Here is a 22,714-nt window from a genome sequence, read left to right as displayed (position 1 = left end):
CCCATTTCACCTTTAGAGAAAGGCAAATTGGAACACTGCTTGTCTGGTGATCCACAGCTGTCAAGGAGATGTAAGCCAGAGCTTCAGGAGTCCTCTGGGAGTCACTGGCTGCAGTCCTTAGCAGGAGGTTGAGAGAGAGGGCTACAGATCACTATCCTGACAGGAGCCGGAAGTCAGGTGTACAGAGGCCCCAGTAGTTTTATTTGTTTGGGATTTACAACCTGTTTACTTTCTAGAGGATCCGAGACGGCTTATCAGATCAAGCTAAAGCAAGTGATGAGGACATCAGACTAGAGACCACCAAAGGGGCTGGAAGAAGTGGTTCTGTATAACTGGCCTGAGCTGTAGGCTCTGAGTTCTCCAGTACACTGCAGATTGTTCCGTTTTTAGGTTGAAAAGAGAAAAGCCAAGCATGCTCTTTTCTAGGAAAGACTGGGGTTTTTTTGTTTTCCATGAAACACATCTTGGAGAGGTTTTACTGCATGCATCCATCCTTTCTTGTATAACAAGTTTCTGGAGAGGAAACAGCCCAGGTACTTAGCCTCAGCAGGTCTAAAACTCAGCACTAGAAATCAGAGGCCTGGGCTCTGTACCAGCAGCTCACTTAGACGTTCCAGTCCATAAAAAGACAGGATAGAACACATACATTTTCATTTCAGCTCTGGCACTTGGACTCATGCACTTCTGATTAAATTAGAAAAAACAGACAGAACTAAAATTGACTAGAATATAGAGTGACTATGGTCTTGCAGGTTTTGCTTTCAAATGTTAATCTAATTGAGTTCAGCCATAGTATGTGTTAGAAGAGTCTACTCATCATGGGATCACCGACAAGAATCTGCAGTGCAAAATTTATCTCGCTGGTAAAGTGGAAACCAGTTTAGAAGGACACCCTGTATTATAGTCTCAGTCAGATCCAAGACTGTCCTTCCTCATCTAGAAACAGGCAATAAGGGTTCCCGCAGGCAAAGCTAGCATCTTGTTTAAAAGTGTTGACTTCAATAGTCTATTCAAAAGGAAAGGAATGAATTTTGGATTAAAGACCAATTCTGAAAGATGACAGCTCCATATACACTTCCAAAGTCTAAGGGCCTCAGAAACCCCAGCCAAGCCCACTCATGCTTTCCTTAGTTTTTTTTTTTTAGCCCTAACCCAGAGCGATGAGGAGCAGGCATCACTTCTCCAACCTCCAACTCTTCCCTTACTGCCTTAACTGTCAGTGGGTATGTTGTGCCTCCAAGAGTCTGTTTCATCCGTCAGGAAAAGTGTTACTTGCTACCTATGCTCTTCCTACATATGCTAGTTAGTTTTTCGTCAACCAGACACGAGCTTGGGTCATTTGGGAAGAGGGAACCTCAACTGAAACAAACAGCTTCCATCTGGTTGGTCTATAGGCAAATCTGTGGGACATGTTCTCAATTAATGATTAATGTGGGAGGGCCCAGCCCACTGAGAGTGGTGCCATCCCCAGGCTGGTGGCCCTGGGTTGCATAAGAAAGCAGGCTGAGCAAGCCATGGGGAGTAAGTGAGTAAGCAATGTTCTTCCTTAGTTTCTCCTTCAGTTCCTGCCTCTGCTTTCCTGCTTTGAGTTCCTGCCTTCACTTTCCTTCATGATGAACTATAAGCTGTAAGGTGAACTCAATCCTTTCCTCCCTGATTTGGTTTTGGCCATAGTGTTTAATCTTATTACTAGAAAGCACACTAAGATACCACAGATCTCTTTGTTAAAAGTGTAGGACTATAGTCAAAAGATTTGGGCAACAAACCCATTGTCTGCTGCATTGTGTGCCTCTTTGGAATATTTGTAAAATGCTTTAAGTGTGTTGCTTTTTATTATCATTCTCCTAACAATTCAGTGAGTTGATTTGTTGTGGGTAGTGTTTACCCAACTTGGAAATCCATTATAGAAACACAGAAGTCCCCAGAAGGTGACTGACTTGTAGAAGGCAAACAGCTGATGAGCAAGCTGCCCAAAAGCAAACTGCCCAAGTCCAAACCTGGTGGTCCTCCCCACGGTTGCAAGGCTGAAGCAGGAAGCATACCATCCCGATTGAGGGGCTGGATCATGTGTCAAAGCTTGTTCTACTGATATCGGTCCCGTGGAGGAGGGGGGGGGGTGAAACAAAAAAGATTATCTTGCAAGGGGAAGACAAATCAGATAAGATTCCCCCGCTGAGCAAATGTGCAGAGGTGGTAAAGCAGGCCAGATGCAAGGGGTTAAGTGGCCTAGTTTTTAGGCCAACCTGCAAATTGTACTCTGGGGACCAAATTCCTTTCCTCTCCCAGAGGGGCCTAGATCAATGGGGGAAGGTGCTAGGAAGGAGAGCGTTCCTCCCCACATGGATAGTATTGGTCCCTGCCTTACAGTCCACAGGCCCCTTCCTGGCAGGTTTCTGCAAACAAATGGTAGAAAAAAAAACCACTTTTCACACTTGATCCCATTCCCAGAGAAGGGACTTCTATTTTAGGTGTTCCGTTCTATTCAGAAAGAATTTATATTGGACACTGAGGTCAGCACCATGGTAGTGTTAGCGAGAAGTGCTATTATTATTATCCAAATGGGGTATTAAGACAGTACCATGTGCTACTATCAAATTCAGCACCAGGGGTGGGGTGTGGGGTGTGGGGGTGGGGGAAGAACCCTGGATTGGCAGGGCAGTGGAGGTGAAAGGCTGGGGATTGATGCATATTCTAATTCAGGAAAGCAGGCCTAGGGCGCTGGGGGGGGGGGGGGCAAGAAAGGACCCAGACGACCTGTTCGGCACCTTCGTAACTGATGTACAAAAATGTGCTGATTTGGAATTTGCCATCTCCAAGAACGCCAAAATTATACATAAAATGGCCAAGAGATAAAGAGGTGAACAGAGATTCCTGGGTGTATACTTCATTTCCTTACGCTTTTCCGTGCCGCACTGGCGATGAAACCAGGGCCTCTTCCACGCTAGGCAAGCGCTCTATACCACCCAACTGCATCATTAGCTCCGAGGTCACACTTAATTTCAAATAGGACAACATCTTTCTATACAAATTTGAAACCAGGTCCTTTTTTTTTATTTTATTTTTTTTAGCGTAATCTTATGACCAGTGAATCATTCAAGTGGACTTTTCATTCCTTGGGAGTGTCTAGTTCATTTTGAACACAGACTGCCATACTGCACAGATAGCATATATTCCCTCCCACCCCGTCCCCCACTCCCCCACCTCCCCGCTACAGCTGTACATCTCACTGAGTGCTATAGTACGGGGACCCGGTCCACTCACAAAGGAGAAAGCAATACGTCCATCTTCTCAAGCTCTCTATTAGATCCTCCCCCCCTTTTTTTTTTGGTGACAGTTCTGTCACTCCAGAAACTGGGTGTGCAAATAAGGAGGGCTGAAAATGAGATGCGCGGCGGCAGCAGGGCATGGCGCCATGCGATGTTTGCCCCTGAGCTTTCAGCGCTTGGCCCTGTCTTTCTCTTAGCTGTTCATTGCAGAGACTTCCACTGCCACTTCCGCACCCCAAAGACAGGGCCCAGAGCTCACTTTCTTTCCCAGCTTCGAACATTCCAAGGAAAGAACCCCAGCCCTTGCTTTTTTGGCATTTATTCCTTTTAGCATAACTCAAGCCCAGTTCTCTTGGGAAAAAAAAAAGCTTAATTTTAAAATTTTCATTTGAAATTTAGATTAAAAGAAATGAATTTCCAACCTTAAGCTGAACATGTCAGAATGCAATGTTATAAAGCAGAGGAGCCAAGTTGAGCCTGGCTGGGTTGCCACATTGCGACCTTAAGCAGGTCACTTAGCGCTTCCGGGTTCATGAGTCTTTTTTTTTTTTTTCTACAAATATGTGGGAGGGGTCTGTAATTGTATTTGTGCCAAATTATACAGTCCCAAATCTACGATCCACACCCACTTCTTCATCAGCAGTTTGGGTGCCTAACTGTGTGCCAAACCCTCGGCTAGGTTCTAGGGAAGTCACAGAGATGAGGACCGAGTGAACCACACCCTAAAGGAAGTGTCATTCCGGCCCTCACCAGTGGCTGACAGATGTGTTCTGTGACAGATGAAAATACTGCCAGAGCAACCTAGTGGTTACTTTTTTTTTTTTTTTTAACCAAAAAAGAGGCATATTTAAAGGGAAAATTTTAACCTATTTTCCCCAGCCCAAAATAGAAACGGGGCCATAATGTTAGTGCTATTATTATAATGTGCATTTCATATGCAAAGATGCTGGATCGGATTAAGGGAAGGAAGCATTTGGAATGATTCCACTCTGCCTCTCTCCTGAAAGGCTCTCTTGCTCAATATTTGAGGTAGCATTTCTCAAAATGTGTTTCACAGCAAACCCGTCCCTCAGAATGTTAACGCTGCTCTGTGGAAGGAGACGCCAGCCTTGCAGAAGTTGGAGGAATACTGGACAGGAAAGTTAAACAGGTTTCCTTGGAACAAGGTTTCTACGTGTCTCTATTGGGTAATGTGACTCTAACAGGGCACGGAAGCTTAGGGGCAACCAAGTGTATTGATCTGTAGAATGCAACATTGTTTCACTGAGAACTTACTTCATGGGCCAGTCCTCTACAGGAGCAGCCATCAGGACATTTCCGAAAATGACTTTTTTTTTTTAAATGTGTGTCTTTCACACACAAACTTGCTCGTGAATTTTCATAGCACCTGACACATTAGTGTTCAAAAATAGAAACAATCCAAATGGCCATTGTACAATGAATAAATACACAGAATCTGGTATGCATACATGGAGCAATACTCCACTTTAAAAAGGAACTAAGTTCTAACACAACTATTGGTGAAATTATTAAGGCCACTCCACGTAGTTAAAAGGAAGATTTATTTGGTGGGTAACTTACAAATGAAGGGATAGGTAGGTCGCGGGGTCTGGGGAAGGTGTATCGAAGTCCAGCGTTGTTCTCTGGACCTCTGCTCGGTCAACCTCCACTGTCCAGGGTCCAGGAAGAGAGCGCGATGGCCCATCCGGGTCTCGGGTCTCCAGGGTCCTTCCTTGGCCCCGCCTTGTAGGCGTGACAGTTGCCGATGCTTCAGTGGGGTTTGGAACTTCCAGATCAAAGCTGGAATGGCTACCCACTACATACAACAGTACTGAAAACATGACAAATGGAAAGGAACACAACACAAAGGCCCACACAATATGTGGCCTTTTATATGGCACGGACATGGGAAGTAATTTAGTGCTTGCTAGGACAAGGGGGAGAAAGGGCAGGCAGTGACAGCTAATGGGCATGGGGTTTCTTTCAGGGGAGGGAGGGAAGTGGGAATTGACAAAAACGTTCCAAAAATTGTATCTTCGTGACAACTATGCAATTCTGAATACACTATAAATCACTAAAGTATAGTCTTTACATGAGAAAATAATCTAGCCTGTGAATTGCATCTCCAGGAAGCTCACCACAATGCACATCTTTGGAAGAATAGTTTTAGCCCAAAGGGGCTCTGGCCTGTCTCTTTCAGGGCTGCCCACGTACACTCAGAGTGAAGCATTGCATCCTCCTCCATGGGTGGCTATGAGGGCTCTTGAGCTAATCATACATGTGACACTTGTAAAATCATGCCCGACCCCCTGCAGTCAATCGTTGTAGCAACTTAATTTCTTACTTTTCTTGATGAGCCTACTTACCAACACTGTTTTGGTATTTTGTATTTTTTCCTATTTCACCTTTTCCTTGTTTTAGTTTCTTGTACACATGCAATATGGTCAAAACCAAAACCACCACCCCCCTCTTTTTTTAGTATCTCTTAATTACTGAGAAATCACCACATCCCTGCTTTCCTGTCATTGTTCCAAGCTGTGTGTGCCATTTATTTTTGTTTCTTCTTACACATCTGCCCTGTAACCTATATTGTAGTTTTTGGCTGGTCGCCAATGTGTCTACGAACTCCACTCCCATTCTTTCCCTCTGGATGCTGATGATGATTAGCATCAAAAGACTACAAAGAAAAGGGGAAAGACAACCAAAATGTACCTGAGATGCTTGTCACCTGTCCTCTTTAAGGAGCAACTGTATCAAATAAAGGCAGGATGTTGAACCGTGTGTGTGGGGGGTGGGGTGGGGATGCTGTGCATCTGTAGATGAATTCCTGTGAGCTGTGCCCAGGGGAGCCCCGAGAACGCATCTCCTGTGACAGTTGCTGGGTTAGTACACTTAAAGACTTTCATCACTTCACAGTTAAACCTTCCTAATGAATGAACACACTTCGGTTTCACAAAATAGGAAATATAGAAATACACATTTCAGAAAGTGTGAAAAAGAGAAGGCACAGGACTACGGAGATCTACTTACTAATTTTGACTTCTTCGTCTGTAAATTCGATATTCAATAAAATCGCTTTCAGAAGTCCCCTTCACCCCCATGATCTTGGGGATATCTTATTTTCTCCAAGGGTGCCTCTTTCTTTCAACCTTTGTGCCTTAAAACCTGTATTAAATCTCTTTTAATAAACTCTAAATCTGCCTTGGAAAGGAAAAAAAAGGTTCCTTTTAGAATTACCGCTTTATGATTCTAAAATTAATTGGGAGGTTTCATTCACCATTTATTAGTCAGTTCACTCAATGAACACCCATTGAGAGTCCCTAGTACATTAAGACTTTTAAAAAGCAGTGAGGGGGAGAGCTCTCCGGGTGTCGCATCCACAGCGGGGTACCAAGGCTTCCTGGTGAATTATTTTAGAGAAAAGAGAGGACTAGACAGCTGAGAAGAGAAGGACTTACGCAAAGACAGAACAGTCAACTTGCTCAAGGGATTCATTTATCTATAAAGGTTCAGAATAGACCATATACCTGCTGGGACAGAACACAATCTGTTATGTGTGTCTAGTGTTTTTCTATATCAGTTACTTTTCTCATTTACCTGGGAGAAGTAACTTAGGGAAGAGAGGTGTGATGATTGTATCGACTGTCAACAGGTTGGCTAGGACACAAGCCTCGGGACGTGCCCATGAAAGATTATCTACATTCAGTTAGCCTCTGAGTATGATGTGACGGGTTATCTCGGTTAGGTATATTGAGATGGGAAGATCCCATGTGGGGAGCACCAACCTATGGACTAGGATCCTGGTCTAATGGAAAGGAGCAAGTAATCTGGTTACTTGACTTCACTCTCCGCTTCCTGGCTGCTGATACAATGTGACCAGCCGCTTTGGGTACCACTGTCCTGACTCCACTATGATGCCCTGGGACTGGGTCAAAACCAATCTTTCCTCCCCTAAGTTTATTTATTTTTTTCTCTATCTATCTATTTTTATCACAACAAACAAACATGTAACTAATACTTGGGTTTTAGCTTGGGGATTGAAGGGGATGCAGACCGTCCTTGTGGGGAAGGTATGACATCACAGTTCCGTGGCATTGGAAACAGGAGGTGACTGACTGCGTGTAGCATCTGAGTGAATCAAAAAGCCAAGAAACTGGGCCAGACTATCACCCTCAAAGCCTACCTTCTTGCAAGTCACCTCCAAAACTACAACCTTCCAAATAGTTAGAGACCAGTTAGAGACCAAGTGTTTAAACATAAGAACCTGTAGGGGACATTTCATAACATAACATTTTCTTCATATGTCATGCTAAGGAGTTGAGATGCCCACAAGCAAACAAACAAAAAACCCCAGACAACAATTTTTTTATGATTTATGATTTTTTTAAATTGTGTGTATGTGCATGTGTGCATGCGTGCGTGTGCGTGTGCGTGTGCGTGTGCGTGTGCGTGTGCGTGTGCGTGTGCGTGTGCGTGTGTGTGTGTGTGTGTGTGTGTGTGTGTTACAAGTGAATGTTGGTGCCTGTGGAGGTGCCCCTGGAGTTGGAGCTCCAGGAGGTGGTGAGCATTCAATATGGGTGCTAGGAACAGAACCTGTGGTCTCTCCAAGAGGCTATGTACTCATAACTAAAATTAATTGGGAGGTTTCATTCACCATTTATTAGTCAGTTCACTCAATGAACACCCATTGAGAGTCCCTAGTACATTAAGCCATCTCTCCAGCCTGAAACAGAGGTTTCTGAATGGACAAATGGCATGATCATGATGCTATTGTAGAAAATGAGAGAAAATAATCTTCACAGTCAGGAAGATTAGGCGGGAAATTATATGGATCTAAATTCAGGTGGACACATTAGGGATGGGAGCATTGAGGGCAGATCTGAGTCCTGTTGAGGAAGAGACAACTAATCTAGGTGACAAGTTAGATGTATACGCTAACAGGAGACTTGAAATGCTCCCAAGTTGCTGACCTGGGTGACTAAGTAAACGGAGCCAACAGCTTCCAAGGAGAAAGAAGCAGTCCAATTTTCAATATGTTGGTTGGAGATGGAATGTCTAATAAGTTAAAAAAAAAATAATCTGGATTTCATTTCGGTGGTCATTAGCACCTACGTCAAAGCAGTCACCTCTGGGTTGTAAACTCAGCAAGCAGGGCCTCTGCTCAAGAGAGACTCAAATGGATTAATGAAACTGTAAAGGGGGTAAAAAGACTGAAGTCAAACCGGGGACAGGCCACTGTTTGAAGCTGAGGAACATACAGATAAGAAAAGTAGGGAGAATAGAGCCGGGCGGTGGTGGCGCACGCCTTTAATCCCAGCACTCGGGAGGCAGAGCCAGGCGGATCTCTGTGAGTTCGAGGCCAGCCTGGACTACCAAGTGAGTTCCAGGAAAAGGCGCAAAGCTACACAGAGAAACTCTGTCTCGAAAAACCAAAAAAAAAGAAAAAAAAAAAGAAAAAAAGAAAAGTAGGGAGAATAAAGTCAGAGATCTAGAGAGGAAATCATCCCAAGCAGGAACGGTCTCAGCAAGGACAAGGACAAGAAGCCCTGGAGGGTGGGGACAAAAATGCAGCCTGGAGCCCAGATGCTGGGGCCCAAGGGTGGGAGAGAGAGCAAAAGACAAGCTCCCTCCAAGTCATCACTGTCCGAAGATTGACCTCCAGAGGCATTTAACTGGGTACCTTGCCAGGCTTTCTGCCAGGCATGTGTGAGTAAAAGTCCCATCACTTTTCCTAGGAACAGTGTGGCTAGGATCAGCTGTCTTCTCTGCTACCCAAGTCACGGCTTTGTTTTTAAATCTTAGATGATTAGCCTGCCCCATTGAATTAACCAAAACAGTCCGCTAACTGTATGCGCAGTCTTGCTTCAGCAGGGATGAAGTCCTAAGCCGGTTTAGAAGTGCTGTGAAGGAACTTCCACCCTCTGATCCTCCTCTCCCTCTGCTTCAAAAGGGAAGAGTAGCTTTGAAAACCCAAGTCCTTATGGAGGTCTCCCTATTTCCCTAGGGTCTTCTCTAGAAGTTTGTTTTCTTCTGGTGGGAGACCCTGCTCCTCAAGTGAGAGGCATCCTGGGGCTGCCCTTTTCCAATGAGTATCCTGCTAAACAGGTCCCATCATCCTTCTGCCTGAAGATGAGCCAGGCTAGATCTAAGGAGGACGATACCACAGGCTAAGAAAACGAGAATGAATCAGGTTTGCGGGTAAAATAATAAGAACATATCTTTTCAAAAATGCTCGTAACACATTGTTGCTCCCGCTTACGTAGATGTTCGGGGATCTGCTGTCTGAGAGAGTTCCCATCTCATACTCAAAAAGTGAGCGTGTTCCTCTCCCTCTTCTGCCCACAAGATTCCTCTCCTGGTTTGGTTTTGTTTTCCAGCCCTGTCTTTCCGGTCCTCCAGGGATCGGAGCACACAGATGAGCGAAGGGGGAAACAGACTCATACCTTCTGGCACAGACCCAATTTTCCAATCTTCAAAATTCACAGCCGGTTTCCCCTCTCCTCGTCGCTGCATTGTGTGACTTGAAAGACACAGTGGAAATAGCTCTGGGAACACAAAGAATGAAAGAGCACACACCACGGGTGAGCAGAGAGGAAGCCTTCTTAATAGATTTCAAAAGAACAGAACCAGGAGCGATCCTGACTCTTCAAAGATTTACCAGAAATGTCGGCAGAATTCCAAGACGATGATGCTGGGAAAGATGAAAACACTGGGCACCGTGGGCAGGAAGAGGCATATTCAACCTGGACCAGTAATTGGGTACATGTATGATGGCTTCATGCTAACAAGAGCTACCCAGAATCATGGGAGTCGCCCTTTTAACTTTGCCGGTTGGAGTAAATATGGCCTCATGCTTGCTGAGGTCATGTGTATCATCATTTCTACAATAGTGTCGTGCTGGGGCCTTTCATATTTCTGATGCATGTAACTAATATATGTTTTAATGAACGTTAATGTACTGAAATGTGGGCAGCTTGGCTGCAAATGCTGAACACCCATTCACCATTCAGCTTTACTGGTCTTTTTCTCTTTTTTTTTAAACTCTGGGACGAAATAAGCAGATATAAGGGGTTTTGTTGTTGTTGTTTTCTAATTATTTTTTTCCTTTAACTTGCTCACGGAATAAATATGTTCAAGATGGAGACTAGGCCACCCTTCCTGTGGGGCTCCTGTCAGAAGTTATGAGAAAGTTGGCGGGATAACAGAATAAACAGACGCCCAGAAGAGACAGGTAATCATGGGAGAGGAGATGACCTGGAGGTCAGGAGGAGGCTGCCCAGGAATCAGGGGCTAGGGGCATCCCCAGCATCCTCCACCCCTGTTCTGTTCAGGTATCTAGCAAGAAACTTTAATAGCAAGAAAGTTGCTGTGGAGGTGGGAAGCAAAGTGGAGTCAGGGAGAGGAGGAGGAGGAGGGAGGGAGAAGAAGGAGAGGGAGGGAGGAGGAAGGAAAGGAGGGAAAGATGAGAGAAGGAGGAGAGGGAGGGGGATCTTTCTAGTGAGGAGGTTTTGGGTCTTGGTGAAAGACTAGGACACCGGGGGCGTGGAAAGGACAGGTCTCTTTTTGCTTGGACATCCCTAGGTCAACCACCATCACCACCTGTGCATGTGAATGTGTGCTCTTGGCTGTGGCAGCCATACTGCAGCTGCGAGGGAGGGAGGAGTTCTGAAGGGGGGGGGGGTGAAAAGACAGCCCTGTCTTGAGGGTCCCACTAAGATGAACCAATGCCAGGACCAGCCTCTGCCTCGACTTCTTGTTTAAAAAGAGCAATACATCCTATTCATTCCATAACACAACTAATTTCTTATTGTTTGGGCATTTTGTTTCCAACATTCTTTTGCTTGTCAAGGGGACAAAAACTCAGCCCCGTTTGGTATGCATTCATGATTACGTCCTTGGTAAAGTTGGTGTTTGCAGGACGACAGTTGCTGAGTCAAACTGGTTAATATGAGGCTGAAATGGGATACGACGTTATCATCTTTCTATAGCAGTCTGTGAAAGAGTGCACCCTCCACCCCTGGAGCACAGCGGATTGTTTGGCTAATTTGATAAATTTAAAAAAATATTTGTCTTTCATATTTTAATTTGATGCTCATGTTACTGCTGAGATGAAATGCTTTTTACTTGTTCATGAATATTTATTTGTGTTTTCATTTTGAGACATGCTTATGCCAACCCTTCTTCAGGACCAAAGCTCTTTTTTTTTTTAAACTTTATTTTTATTTATTCTCTGTGTCTTTCACATCACGCATCTCAATCCCATTCATTTTCTGTCCCTTTGTATCTGCTCTCTGCCCTTGCAATAAGCCCCCCCCAATAAAATAAAATTTTAGAGAAAAAAAAAAGCAAAAAAAGGAAAAATCTCACCCTGCACCTCACCTCACCATGGAAGCTGTAGTGCGGCCCAGTGAGTCACACAGCAAACCCTTTATCCGTATATCTTTATGTGCAAATGTTCATTGCCAAGAGTCATTGGTCTGGTTTGAGGCCTCGGGTTTCTGCCACACTAATCAATGCTGGGTCCTCACTGGGACTCCTCATGGATATCTTGTTACCCTGTGTCACTTCCTCTTAAAACACTCTTGCCTTCCTAGATGATGTCTCCTCCTTTCCTTTTTGGCTATCTACCTGTTCCTTCTTAGACTCCCCATCTTGACGACCTTGTGTCCCAGAGCAGGAGCCTCTCCTTTGGTGATCTCATTCACCCACCCACGACTCAATCACCAGATAGATGCCATATGTACACCTCCAAATCCCTGGGCTTGAAACACAGACGTTCAATGACAGTAACATCTCTTCTTGGATTATCTCAGGAATCCCCTATATAACAGGGTTCAAAATGGACATTGATCCTTCTTGCCTTTCCCTCAGCTTCGTTAGAAAATGTCACCACTATTTTCAAAGCCACTTAAGTTAGAAGCCTGAAGATCAATGGGTTTCTTTCTTACCTTGCCTTCCTGCTCATAATCAAATCATATTGTTTATATTTCTAACATACGTCTTGACCCGTCTACTCCTCTGCAAACTTCAGTCCAAGTCAATGTCATCTGGCTCAACCTAGACCACCACAGCAACGCTCTAGCTCATCCTATTTATATCCTTGCACCACTTGGATCTTTGGTCTACATAGCAGACGTGTGTGTGTGTGTGTGTGTGTGTGTGTGTGTGTGTGTGTGTATGTGTTTGTGTGTGTGTGTTGTATGTGTATATGTTCATGTGTGTACACATATGTGTGCAGGTGCATTTGCACCTCTGTGTAGGTCAGAGGTTAATATTGGGCATCTTCTTCAGTTTACTCTTGCCTTCACTTTTTGAGACAGAGTCTCTTACCTATCTTTGAGCTCATCCACTTGGTTAGACTGACTGGCCTGTGATCTACCTATATCTGCCTATATCAGGATCTACCTATATCTGCCTATATCAGGATCTACCTGTATCTGCCTATATCAGGGATCTATCAATATCTGCCTATATCAGGGATCTACCTATATCTGCATCTCCAACACTAAGGTGACAGGCGTAAGACCATACCTGGGTCTTTGCATGGGTGCTGGGGATCTGAATGGAAGTCCTCACACTTGCACAGCATGACTGAGCCCTTGGTCGATTGAGCGATCTCTCCAGACCTTAGACTTTCTAGTGTAAAATTCGATGATGGTATTCACCTGTCTGAACTCTCCATTGTTTTCCCATAGTGTATAAACTGAACTCCAACGCCGGGCGGTGGTAGCGCACACCTTTAATCCCAGCACTCAGGAGGCAGAGCCAGGTGGATCTCTGTGAGTTCAAGGCCAGCCTGGTCTACAAATTGAGATCCAGGATAGGCGCCAAAACAATACAAAGGAACCCTGTCTCAGAATAAATAAATAAATAAATAAATAAATAAATAAATAAATAAATAAATAAATAAATAAATAAAGCTGAACTCCAAGCTAGCGTTCATGATCAAGATGGCTTTGTATGTTCTCACTCGAGTCCTCTTCAACCTCACGCATCTGCCTTCTCCCTTCACAGTGGCCTCTCTTCTCTTCTTTTGTATCACTTTGTCTCACTACTCCAGGGCCTTTTTTCATGCTGTTTTCTCTTGGAAGGTTCTACCCACTTCCTCCTACCTCCTTAGGTTAGCAAGCGCCTTTAAAACTCTTTAAAGAGGCTTTCTGGCCTCTCTCAAAGCACTCCTTCACATTCTGTCACTGTAACTTAACTGTTCTTTTCATAGGGCTTACAGTCATTTGTAGCTACACACATATCTCTTTCTTACCCATTATATCATACTGTTATACTCAAAGATTTGGGAGAGTAGAGAATGCCCTTTTATTCAGCAGCTTATCACAGTACCTAGCACAGTGCTTCCCATCTGACAGGCTAAGAAGAAATGTTTGTTGAATAATAGATAAATAACTTCCCTGTTTGGCTTTTCCTGCATTTAAAATTTTTCTTGATTTTAAACGACTGCATGCATTTTAAATGTACTGCATTTTAAATGTTAAGTATATTAGTATTTTGTCTTTTGCTCGGCTTTTTTTGTGATGCTCTTGGCCCACAGATGTGTTCACATTTATATTTTCAAGTGTCTCCTTTTAAAGTAAACTGAGATGCCACACTTATGCTGAACTTACCCAATCAGGTCATACGTATTCATATGTACTTTCTTCTATTTTGTACTTTAATATTTCATTTATTTACATTTCAATCTTAAATTCACGTTGGATTTGTTCTATGACCTGTATTAAGACTTACTTTATCCTGATAATTCTTCTTTAATACTTTTTTCATCGATGGCTTATTTGAAATACCACATTAAACTTATGACATGTTTGTAAGTATTTGGGTGTATTCTAGCGATTGGAAGACTGTTAGGGTTAGGGGTCTGTTTATTTCTGAATTAGTGCCATTCTGTTTTATCATCTGATAAGGCAGATATCCACTGCATATGAAGGTTTCAGTCTTCCTTCTTCCCATTCATGGTTCTTTTCCTTCTAGATACACTTAAAAAAAAAAAGGGCCCCAGTAGATTTTGAATTGAAATTGCATTTGATTTATATAGTTTAATTTGGGGGAAATTGAAACCTTAACATTATTAAGTCTTTTCTCCCAGGAACATGGTCTATCTTTCCATTTAATTCTTCTTAAATTTATGATTCTCAGTAAAAATGTGTGGTTTTTATAAGCACATCCTGTTTCCTTGCAGGTGAACACAGGAGACAACTGATTCACCGAGTGCTTTGGCATTCACACCTGCTGGCTAGGGGCATTGTGTTGTGTGTTCATGTGTAGACTCCATGATGGTGGGTTGTATCTAACCACGGGAACACACTCAACTTGCTAGCAGGGCAAGCTGGGAATCTGGAGTGATATCCTCCAGGGCAGTGGTGTTGAATGATTCGGATGGTTAATTTTGTGTGCCCAGCTTGTGCGGTATTTCTAAATGTGCCTGTGAGGTTGTTTCCAGTTGATACCATCACCCGAATCAGTGGAGAGAATAAAACATCTTTCTGTCCTCATGTAGGTGGGCACCAGCCAATCATCTGGGTCCCTGAAGAGAACAAAGAAGGGGAAAAGAGATGTTCACCCTTCTTCTTAACTGCGTTTGCTGGGTCATCAGTCCTCAGCTCTTCCCTGGGACTCACATCCTCAGTCCTCGGGACAACACCAGCTTTCCTGACTTTCAAGTGTGTAGAGAGTAGATACTGCAATTCCTGTGTTCCATACTGCACAAGCCAACTCCTTATACTAAATTGGGTGGTGTGTGTGCGTGTGCACTGGGCTGGTTCCATTGAGAATCCTGGCTAAAAAGAGTGTGTAAGCATCTGGCTTCTTCCCCCTTTTGTCAGAATGACTCTGATATCTACTCACAAGGTTCCCAGTAGGGTGGTGCTATATTTAACCCTAGGAAGGCAGCTCGATGCAGCCTCTGCTGACTCTCTTCCCATCCGAATTTCCCATCTTCACTCTTAGACTGGGGTACCTGGAACCACTCTTCAATAAACACCCCTAACACCTTTCTTTGTCTCAGGGTCAGCTTCCAAGGAAACCTAAACCAAGACACGATTCCTTCTTGTGTTTAGTGGATTATAAATTATTATAAACACTGCTTTAAGAACTATAGTTTCTAACTAGATAATAAGAAATCTATTGCTTTTTTTTTTTTAACTCTGGTCAGATATATGTCTGTTGTTTGTTTTTGCTCTTTTTTTGGGGGGGCCACCACCCAGCTCCCAAATAAATCACACACGGAGGCTTATTCTTAATTATGAATGCCTGGCCTTAGCTTGGCTTAGTTTCTAGCCAGCTTTCCTTATCTTAAATTATCTCATCTACATTTTGTCTTTGGGGTTTTCAGTTCTCTTACTTCTGTTAATCTTATTCTTACTGTATGGCTTGCTGTGTAGCTGGATGGCTGGCCCCTGGAGTCCTTCTCCTGTCTGGCTGCTTCTCTCTCCTTTTTTTTTTTTTTCTTTTTCCAGATTTCTCCTTCTATTTATTCTCTCTGCCTGCCAGCCCTGCCTATCATTTTTCCTGCCTTGCTATTAGCCAGTTCTTTATTAGACCATCAAGTGTTTTATAGACAGGCACAGTAACACAGCTTCACAGAGTTAAACAAATGCAACATAAACAAAAGTAACACACCTTAAAATAATATTCTACTACATATGTCCATATAAGAACATGTTCAAACACAAGTTTTTGAAATGTAATCATTATGGTTCTGAAACTTTCTTACATATATGCTCTTAGGGGCTACAGATTACCATATATACATAAGTGTATACATACACACAAATATAGATACAGCATCTAGATCTGTGAACACCTCTTATATATGTATACTATACTTCAAGATAATGTTCATAATTTTCAAGGTACCCTGCCAGATCACCACCACCATGGACATGAGTCATGTGCAAGCCCATCTAGCTGCCAGAGTGACTAGAATGCTGGGCAGGACCAGTTCAAAGGAACAGTGGACGCAGGTGCTCATGGAATTTATAGACTATCAGGCACTCCATCATCCATAACATGAAAGGCCCAGTGTGAGAGGGTGCTGTGCTCCAGCTGTTGGAGTGAGAAAGAGAGGCTTGGAAGTCATACTGAGCTTGCTTCGAGGTGCTAGATAGCCACCACTTGGCCCAGACCATGACCCACAACTGTTTAATAAAGTGTATGTATTGTTTAAAACGTAAGTGGGCTGGAGAGATAGCTTAGCAGCTGAGAGTCTTGTTGTTTCTGCAGAGGGCTGAGGTTCAATTCCTAGCACCCACATGACAGCTCACAGCTACCTGGAACTCCAGTACTAGGAGATCCGACACCCTCTTCTGACCTAGGCAGGCACTTGACATGCACATAGACACACATGCAGGCAAAACACTCACAGCTATAAAATAAAAAGTAAAAAGATAACTTTCACGGATATTCTGGCTTCATACAATCTTTATTCCACTTGTGGTTTTAGAACCTCACTTCAATATCTTTAGAAACCAGCTCCCATACTGAATTCACTTACTACTTCTAATAATATTACAATTGATTCTTTTGGTCTTTCCAGGTAGACAATTACATTAACAGGAAATAATAGGAATTTTGTCTCCTCGTTTTTTCATACATATGGCTCCTTCTTATTGTATTTACTACAATTTTCAGAACAATATTAAACATTAGTGGTGAAAGAAATATCATTGTCTAACTTCAGATTTGAGTATAAATAGGATGCTTCTGCTTCTCTTTCTATGGGGGTGGTTAGTTTAAGGGAGCACATAGAGCTTATCCCAAACAAAAAAAGAACATCTTAAATGCAAGATGGCTGAGTCAGGCATGGTGGCCCACGCCTTTGATCCCAGCAGCCCTCAGGAGGCAGAGGTAGGCAGATCTTTGAGTTCAAGGCCAGCAAGTTTCAGGACAGCTTGGGCTACACAGAGAAACCCTGTCCTGAGGGGAAAAAAAAATGCAAGATGGAATAAATTTTACTTTTACTTAAATTGAAAGATGTTTGTAAAAAATTAATCTCAATAGAGCTGATTCTCTTGTTTTGAAATGAGTTTAATTGTCAAGGTTCCTGAATAGATCGGTCCGTTTGATTTCCTCTCCAACTGCTTTATTTTCACTGCCTTCCGGTTCTGTGGATCACATAAAAAAGCACTGCTTCCTTCAGTGAGTCTGGGACTTCAAGATCTGAGAATAGTTGAGCTTGATTAAACCTGTAACATGTAAGACTGATCATTCCAGACACTCACTGGCCAAACTCACACATTCCAAGCAAGCATTTCTGCTCTTATTCCTGGTTCGGACAGTCGCACCCAGCTATACAGAGGTGCACACACTTGGGTGTATATTTTCACATAGATAAACTTCATAAGATCTGACTATGTAAAGGCATCTTGGGCTCACTAAGATACCTCAGTATCTACCTCCCACTCAATCTATGCTCACGGTGGCCAGACAGATTTGTGCACGTGTGTACATTGCGCATGAGGGATAGTGAGATGATTCAGGGAATAAAGGTGCTTGTTGCCAAGTCTGACAACCTGAGCTCAATCACTGGGGCCCAAATGGTGGACAGAGGGAACTGCCTCCCAGAAGTCATCCACATGCATGCTGTGGCATGTGCATGCCTACACACACACACACACACACACACACACACACACACATGCACACAATGAATAAATAAATGTAATAAAAATGTAAAATCATGTATAAAAAAGACGGTTTAGGCATTTTTATAAGCATAAAGTCTGTAGGTGATTTACATTTGACTAACAGGTAATAGTTGAGTGAATTAGGATCCTTAAAATGGATTGTGTTCCTCTTGGACTTTGTGGAAATGTTCATTTCTGCATCATCTCTTATTAAATATAGCTGACTCAGACCTTGCTTTAACTAATCTGGAAAAAAATTTGGAGTAAGGCACACTCAAAGAATCTTCAAGTATATTCACGAGGAATAAAACATTTCTGAAGGATAAAAATTACACACGGCATTTTTCAAGGGCGACGGTTCATGTTTATTGTCAATGTGATGGGATTTATAGTCATCTGGGAGACAAGCTCCTGGCCATGCCTGTGAGAGACGATCTTGACTAGATTAAGTAAGGTAGGATGATCTACCCTAAAAGTGGGTGGCATCATCCCCTGGGCTGGGGTCCTACATAAAAAGGAAAAATCCCGCTGAGCACCAAGCATCCACCATTTTCTGCTTCTGGACTGCAGATGCAATGTGATTGGCTGCCTCCTCCAGCTCCAGTCACCAGGCCTTCCCCACCATGATGGACTGTGATCGCAAACTGAGAGACAAAATAAGTCCTCTTTCCCTTAAACGCTTTTATTGGGGTATTTTATCACAGCAACAGAAAAAGTAACACCCATATCAAGGAATAAGCTCTGCTCTCCACACACTATCAACAGATGGTTGCAGACTCAAGATTGGTGCCATCTGACTCATACCTTGGCAAAAATATCCCTTGCCTCTTAGTATCTTGCTTGATAAGGACGGCTGGATTATACAATAAACAAAACAAAAGGCTGGCCTAAGTAAAGCAATATTCAAAATGAAATTTGGAGAGTTGCTGTTGGTCATCCTTCTAATGTTTAGAACTACCTGAGATTAGGAATTTATATTACATACCTATGTGAAATGTAAAAATGAATTTTGGTATTGATGGAAAATGTATATCTACCTAGTCTCTGCCTGAGCACTGCTTACTTACACCACCAGCTCCTAATGCTGCATATAGGCAAGATACTTGCCAAAGCCATTTCCTCTTCTGCCTGGGAACCCACTGTACTACATTTCCTGCTCATGTGTACTACATTACAGTCACATGACCAACAGACAATGAGCAGAAATGGTGTGTGTCACTTTTAGGACTGACTCTAAAAATCTGCCATGCAATTTTCTTCTTCCCTTTATTTCCCAGTAGTTTGAACAGAATGACCTGAGTGAAATCCAGGTTTAAATTCTGAACCACATTATGAAACAGCTTCCCTGTGATCTGAGAGAGGTAGCGAATTTCTGTTACGTAAGCTCAAGGAGAGATGAGGATTATTTGTTACAGCAACTGGTATTTCCTGACTAATATATTCACATCTGTATAACTCTGGTCTAATGTTTGATTTCTCAGTAAATAATACTTGCCTCAGTCTGGGATCAGTGTCTAATCCTGATCATTTGGCTACAGTTAGGACATGGCCACCCACAGCCCACTCTGGGACACTGGAAGCTAGTCCCAGAGAAGGGTGGTGGGTCATTGTGAGCCAGGAACCACCACAGGAGTGTCTCCTACATGAAGGACATTACACAGGAAGAGGCTAAGACAGCCTGGGCCTCTAAGCCGACTCTTAAGATAGGAGAAAAGGCAGTATTCCATCAATCTTCCCATTTCTCGGGAGCCCTCACGCCAAAAGACCAGCTGTAAATCCTAGATAATTAACTCTCAGAGACAATTAACCCTCCCTTGAGAAATGCAGATGAAATAAAAGCTGAAAGATCATTCTTATTATGGTGAAATGGGCACCGTTTGAGGGAGCTAAGACTCTAGTCTGTGATCTTTTTGCTGAGGACAAATCATGAGTGGAAAGGAAGAAGCTCCTGTTTAATAAGTAACAACAGTCCCAGAACACCGGGTTAGGTGAGCAACTGTAATGCCAGTTTAAAAACTCTGGCTTAATGTCTCAACTCTCTTTTTGAGAGAGTCCTGTTATCTCAGTTGGGTTGGAGACAGGCCTCTTCATGTTTCATATAAGCTGACGGAACAGAACATTCAGTTCCCTCCTGCCCAAGCTGCCACTAGTGTCCCATCAGCCTGTTGGGTAGTGCCACCTAAAGACTGGAATCTCCAGTAAGAGATAAGGATGAGGAGACTGCTTAGGATATATACACCTGGGCTCTGCTCTCCTCTAGTGGCTGAAGTCTGGCAGTATGGGGTCCCCCGAGAGATATCCCGACCAATGTCTCCTGGTGTTTGTTTTCCCCTGAGCCTAGTTCTCACATCTACCCATTGATTCCATGAACCAATCTCCTAGTAAAGTCCCTTTCTTGTGACATTAGACGTAGGAAGTTTTTAACGTTTGCAAGGGGGAAACCTTTCTTGTCCTTTTGCTCATCTTTCCATCGACAGCCTGGCAAGAGACTATTTGAATTCTTGAAAGTAGTTAACCATATACATTATAAGATCTATATCTTATACAGATGCAATTGCTGCATGAGGTAAAGCTGAGGTGTGATCCTTTAAAAAATATAGTACTACAGAAATCTGTGACCTAAAAGGGTCTGAACCATGGTGGGCACATTCTAATACCTCTGTCAGGTGAAGAGTGTCACAGCACCCGACATCTCCTGACTAATACATTCAGTGTGGCGCTGGTCGGACAGTGTCACTCTGGAGTATGTTCCTGGGAGTAGTAAGTTGACTTATTCATCTCTTAACTTGGAGACCTTCACAGCTAAATTTTGTATACCTACCCTTGCATGTTTTGTCTATGAGAAATTATAATTTTTTAATGATAATTTTTTTTTTTTAGTTTTTGAAGTTCTTATTACATCATTTCTCTCCTTGCCTTTCCTTGCTCTAACCCCTCCCATGTATTCCCCCTGCTCTCTCTCAAATTCATGACCTCTTAATTGTTGATTTATATATATATATCTATATATATATATAGATATATAAATTATCTGGATGTATATTATCTCAGGGCTCACCACTTGGTAACTGATCACCAGTTGCAGGGTGGGGGAGTCCTTTCACGGAGAAGATCATTTCTCCCGCTCTCAGCCTTCCTCAGCTGATCATAGTTCTTTGTCTAGCGTTGAGGTCCCCTTCCATGTTAACATGTCCATCGGTGTCATTGTTCAGGTCTTGTTCCGGCAGCCGTGTTGATGGGACTTCACGAGGGTAACCTCTCTGACAGTTCTGGGAAACACAATCTCACAGCAAACTCCCCGATCCTCTGGCTCTTCTAATCTTTCCATCTCCTCTTCTGCAATGATCCCTGTGCCTTAGGCGCAGGAACTGGGCTGCAGATGTATCAGTTGGGACTGGGCGCTACATGACCTCTCTTTCTCTGCATTTTGATTGGTTGTGGTTCTCTGTAATTGTCTCTATCTGTTGCAAAGAGAAGTTTCTTTGATGAGGGGATAAGAACACTTACTTACCTGTGGGATAAATATTTAGAATGTAGTTAGGAATTAAGCTGGCTCAATAAAGTGGTTGTAGGTTCTCATCTAAGACCCATGACTTCATTAGCCCCAGGTAGCTAACTAGTTTACACTACCAGGCATGGTTTCCCTCTTGCTGAGCAGGCCTTAAGTCCAATTAGAGAGCCATTGGTTACCACCAAGGTCTGTGCGCCATTACTGCCCCCTGAGGGTTATCATGCAATGCTACTCATTGTTGTGGTTCCTAGGTGTCATAGCGGGATAGGACCTTTAACTGCTTGCCCCCTTGGAAGTTTGCATGGCACTTTCTGGTACCATGAGAGCTACCCATCACAGAGAAGGCTCTCAGATTAGGCCCAGCACAGGTCCTTTCGTTCCTATGTCTGACGTGCATAGTATCTTCACAAATAGGAATTTCCCTTCCAACTTTTGGAGGCGACCAAGGCTGACAGCAATATCCCAAAATATCCCAAAATGTCTTGGGAATCTCTTGGACAACCTTGACTGACAACTCAAAATAGGACTTCTCATACCTAGTGTTGGGAATTGTGTTAGATGGTCAATGGCTTTCGGGGAGGAGGGGCAACCATGTCAGCTGTCATCCCTATGTGGAGATTTCATTTAAACTATATATATATATACACACACATATATATGTATATATATATATATATATATATATATATATATATATATATATATCTCCAGACATGTCTTGTATTTAATTTTATGTAGATAGATAATAACATGACTATGACTTTTTTGGACATCCTTATTCTTACTTTACTTGCCTACCTCTTTCTTCTGTATTTATCTCTCCCCCTTCTCTCTAATTACTGCCTCAATTTTCCCCATTTCCCTCTTCAAATTGCCTGTACCCTGCTGTTCCCTTCTATATTGCTCCCCACTCCTGACACAGTCCCCTTTCCCTTTCCTGATTTCTGCGGTTACTCAGGATTATGCACTCTCATCCGGGGACTTGGGACTAAGACCCACAGATGAGAAAGAATATTCGATGTTTGTCTTTCCGGGTCTGAGTTACGTGATTCAATATGATCTGTAGCATGAATCTTAAAAGTTCTTATTAATAAAAAAAAAACCTGGGCCAGGTATTGGGGTGAACACTGAATGATGAGAGAAACAGAACAAGCCACAGCTTCCTCACCTGGCCAACTTGTCAGCTGGTCTTGTTTCCTCAGACTGGAAGCTTCTGTGTCCACATCCCAATGGTTCTCAGCTGAACTGCTGCTGCTCGAAAGCCTGAAAGCTTAACCAGCCAAAAGCTTCTAGTTTCTGGT

The 22,714-nt window shown here is 43.1% G+C and overlaps 1 pseudogene; it reads left to right on the top strand.

Annotated features, from left to right (window-relative positions):
• The first annotated feature begins 16,153 nt into the window (after window positions 1-16,153).
• Window positions 16,154-16,361, top strand: LOC131918772 (small ribosomal subunit protein eS28-like; annotated as a pseudogene).
• The last annotated feature ends 6,353 nt before the right edge of the window (window positions 16,362-22,714 follow it).

This window comes from Peromyscus eremicus, chromosome 8b, assembly GCF_949786415.1.
Source record: "Peromyscus eremicus chromosome 8b, PerEre_H2_v1, whole genome shotgun sequence".
Lineage (NCBI taxonomy): Eukaryota > Metazoa > Chordata > Mammalia > Rodentia > Cricetidae > Peromyscus > Peromyscus eremicus.
Note: the sequence above shows the minus strand (reverse complement) of the source record. Positions and strands in the feature narration are given on the sequence as shown.